Below are 4,897 nucleotides of genomic sequence, written 5' to 3'. Positions count from 1 at the left end.
GGTACCTAGGGAGTCTGCCCTTCTACAAAGAGAAGGGAGAGCATTATGGTGAGAAGGATTTGTAAGGTGGCACTGGGAAAGGAGGAGGGAGAGTGGCTGGGATCAGGATGTAACCTAAATAAAGAATACAGTACTGGAATTAAGAAAGTTAGACTGGAAATTGGAAAGATTGCTCAGTGTTAAGAGAACTGATTGCTCTTCCAGAAGTCCTGAGTTCAAATGCCAGCAACCACATTGTGGCTCACAAATATCTCTGATGAGATTTGATGCCCTCTCTGGTATTTCTAAAGACAGCGACATTGTATATATGTATACAGACACACACACACACACACACACACACACACACTCCCACACTCACACACACACACACACTCACACACACACACACACACACATATATATATATATATATCAAATGAATAAATAAATAAATAAATAAATAAATAAATAAATAAACAAACATAGGAATTACCGGGTCTTAGATTCAGAGCAGGGAATAAAGTGTAATGAGATTATATTCAAACCCATGTCATGTACTCCCTGGATCTTTCAGATATGCAGGAACCATCACAAGGAAGAACAAGAGAGGCTGGAAAAGGGGTCTGATCCCTGCAGCTCCTCAGTGTCCACTAGCACAGCACTTGCCCTTGGGAGATGATGTCATTCATTCTTCCCGATGTTGCATCAATCAAAATTACATGCTCTGTGGATGAACCTGTAAAAGAGGACAGTTGCTTTTGGGACAATATGGAGGCTCCTTGCCTCTCAGCAAGCTCACTGCTGCCTTTTGAGGTCTCTGGAGGGTGAGCAAAATGAAGACACACAGAGTAGCCTCAGGTTGAGTCAGCCAGGCCCAGGAGGCTCAGTGGTATCTCTCAGATTCCCAGGCCCTCCCTGAGATTGAACACTCTACACAGTGTAAGAGGATTAGGGGATAACCAGGAAATGCAGTTGCTCAGGTGTCTGGCTCTGTAGGAGGGAAATAAATCACAGTGGGAAGCTTCAGGACAGTCAGGAGACCTGAGCCCTCCACAGAGTCTAAGTCCAGACTCACAGACATTCATTTTATCTGCAAGTCTCCTAAACACAGGCATTGACTGATCTGCAGTACAGAGTATTGTACGATACAGTGTCCCTTAGAGATAGGACAAACTTTCCAGTTAGTCCTCTTCTGTGTCACACTGAGACTGGGTCTGTAGCACAGTGGATGCTGATGGGGACAGGCCACAACTGGCATTCTATCCCAGCTCATGCAATAAACAAACAAACAAATAAATAAACAAACAATCCATCTCACTACTTGCAATCCTCATTGTCATCACAAGGGAGCGCCGCTGTGACCTTCTTCTTACACATAAAAGCTGACTTATCTCAGGGAAATGGATGGATGGATGGATGGATGGATGGATGGATGGATGGATGGATGGTTGGATAGATGGGTGAATAGATAGATAGATAGATAGATAGATAGATAGATAGATAGATAGATAGATAGATAGATAGATAGATAGATGGGTGGGTGGATGGATGGATGGTTGGGTAGATGGGTGAATAGATAGATACATAGATAGATAGATAGATAGATAGATAGATAGATAGATAGATAGATAGATAGATAGATAGATAGATAGATAGATGGATGGATGGATGGATGGATGGATGGGTGGGTGGGTGGGTGGGTGGATGGATGGATGGATAGATAGATAGATAGATAGATAGATAGATAGATAGATAGATAGATAGATAAAGTAATTTGACTTAATCAGTTTCTTCCAGTCCTATTTTTCTGAGCAAAACACCATGGACATGGCTGGTGCAATTCCTTGTTGTTCATTTCTGCTTTCTTTGGCTGTTCATTCAAGGCAGCCCCCTTAGAATCTGCTCATCTCAATAAAGGCCCATCTGTGGAATGTACAGCTTCTCAGTTAGGAGCTAAGGGATTCTTGGAAGGAGCCCCCAAAATCCCCTTTGGGGCAGTTTCCAGTGTTCTCTACTTCAGACAGCAGCTGCATGAAGCAAACACACACCTGTCTGAATATTCCAGCTTGGGTGCACATCACAGTGCACCTGCCCCAGGGTCCCTGTCAGTTGCACATGCCACAGGGCCACTACCATGAGGTCCCCTCCCTAGGGCTCCTGTCCCATTGCATCTCCCCCAGGGTCCCTGCTCCACTGCACCTGCAACAGGTTCACTGCACTGTTGCACCTGGCCCAGGGTTCCCACTCAGTTTTACTGTCCCAAAATCCCTGGCCAACTGCACCAGCCTCAGGGATCCAGTCCCATTGTTCCCACCATGGAGCAGCTTCCTGAAAGTGCCAACTAACTGTCCCGAGGTGGCATATTTGAAAATTTAACTCAAATACCTGCCAGTCAGAACCCATTTTCTTTGCTGGCACCAAGTAGATATTAGCAGGGCTTCATCACCTTCCCTTTCTCAATCCCTTCTCACAGTTGGCCATGTGGAAGCAAAGAAACTGTCAGCAGAACATGGGATAGTCACCCAGGATAACAGCACTCCTAGACTTCTCATGAGATGGACTGCTCTGACATGTGATACAGGGGTGGCAGGTAGGCTTTGACATTGAAGAAGCCCAGGCTGCTGCCTCTGCTCACATGGGTGCCAGCACCTTAGCCTGACTCCAGATGTCTTATACTCTGAGAGGAGGAAGGAGATCTTCCTACATAGAGGCTGTCCTCTGAATCTGTGCTGGCCAAGGAAGCCAGAGTGTTTGAACATGCCAGTTCCAGCCCCTGAGGGTTCTCTGCCTGCCTGGTGTTTTGCTGTGCTTTACGTCTGGCAAGGTGAAGATGTGGTCCATACTAGGAATATCTTTGAAGGCAGCTGCCCTGGGTTTCCATGCTAAGATATAACTATGGACAAGCATGGACCTAAATACCAACAACAGTGCCAAAATGTGAATTCCATAAAGAAGAGCAAATGGGGCCTTGATGCCATCTTGTGCAGATCTGACAGGAGTCAGTACACACAATTCACAGTACATCAAACGTCCCGTGGGAAAATCCTCTGTCAAGGGCAGGTGATGCCTCTTGAGAGTGAACTGTCAGGGTAGGACAAGACACTTGGGACTACTGTCCTGAACTCACCAGTCTCAGATGAATGGGCTTTGAAAAGTTTTCAGAACACAGAATAGGGGTGTGTAAGCAAGTGCAGGTAATCCTTGGGAAACACATAGCTCCTGAGGAGGTTCTGAGAGCTGTTGGATCCACTCCTGGAGAAGACAGTATTGTTTCAGGGAGTACAAAGCAAAAGCCTGCTGATGCTATTCACAGTATTGCAATGGAGCAGTAACAATTCCCTTAGGAGCAGGATATCCTAGCACTCTCAGATCAAGCAGACAGCCTACAGCCTCTTAGCCTCATAGTTCCAAGAGAATGCCGCTCATGTGTGAAGCTTCTAAAGTCTGGAAGCTGGGGAAGGGAAGATGGACATTGTCTCAGTTAGGGGTTTACTGCTGTAAAGAGACATAACACAAACAATGCAGCTCTTATGAGGACAACATTAATGAACACAGGATTGCAGGTTCAGAGACTCAGTCCAGTATCATCAAGCTGGGAGCATGGCAGCAATCAGGCAGGCATGGTGCCAGAGAGAGTGAGAGTTCAACATCTTTATCTGAAGGCTGCTTGGGGAAGATTGGCTTGCATGTGGATAGGAAAAGGTTCTTAAAGCCCATGACCACTGTGACACACCTACTTAACAAGACCATGCCTAATAATAGTGCCACTCCCTGAGCTAAGAATATAGAAACCATCACAGACATCTTCAAGGAGGGTGGTACTGTTTTATCAGAGAGAAGTCTCAGCTCCCATTAATATGCTGAGGTCAACCCTAGATAGGGCATAGAGCAATCCACACATCATGGGATTCAACAAGGCGTATTGTGAAAGAGCTTTTTCCCAGGAGCACACCTGTGTGTCAAGGCCTCCCTTCCAGCTAGGCCTTTGGAATCTCCAGTGTCTCTTCCTTTGCAGAAGTGAAACATAATAAAAATTCACACTTCACAGTAGAGTGAATAGCAGTAATCGCGAAAGGTGTAAATAGAACCGATTAGTACAAGAGTATGTGGATTGATGTAATATGAAATGTGTTTGGATGCCGTGCAGTATCCTCTTCCATGTACCTACATACTGAGCAACTACCCTGTACAATTTCTCTCTAGACAGAACCATCTGGAATTCACTCACTGAGGGACTTATGCCCTGGAGTGGCAGCTACAGGTAGGACTTGTGCAACCATGTCACGAAGCGAAGAGACAGAGATGCATGGATTAAATGGAGAGAAGCAGACTGGAATGGTGGAGAGGCTAACCTGCTAACAACCCCCGACCCCCAGCAGATTGACAATGGAGAACAGCGAGCAGTTTCCCAGCCAGCCTCACTCTCCATAGACAGACTTCTTCCAGTCCTTCCATTTTCCCAAGGAAGAAAAGTTCAAAAAGCAAGGACAGGGAACGAAAAACTGCTCTACTCCCAGGAGCCAAGGACAAACCCCCTGGCACCTCCCTGTCTGAGCCCATAAGCAGCCACAGCCCAGTCCTGGGATCATCTCTAGAGGCACAGGACCCAGGCAGATGAGCCCTTGAATCACAAAGGGCTCCTCTACAGCATTCTATGGGTGTCAGTCCAGAGTCCCTGAGCCTGATGTGCTCTGCACAGCTTTTAAGAGAAGCCTTCTCCTGATCTCTGTACAAAGATCTCTGTGTTGGATGTCAGAGGAGAGTGTCCACCCAGCATGGGTTGGGGCTCTGGCCCTCTAATCTGTTGGTCCATGTTAACTTCTCCACAGAGAAAGCGTATGAGCTTTGCTGATGCATCCAATAGGCGTTTTGGGAATTCAAACTCAAGTCTCTGCCTAGTCCTGCAGCTTTGTCT

The sequence above is a fragment of the Rattus norvegicus genome, chromosome 1 (assembly GCF_036323735.1).
Source record: "Rattus norvegicus strain BN/NHsdMcwi chromosome 1, GRCr8, whole genome shotgun sequence".
NCBI classification, from domain to species: domain Eukaryota; kingdom Metazoa; phylum Chordata; class Mammalia; order Rodentia; family Muridae; genus Rattus; species Rattus norvegicus.
This window is presented reverse-complemented; position numbering follows the sequence as displayed.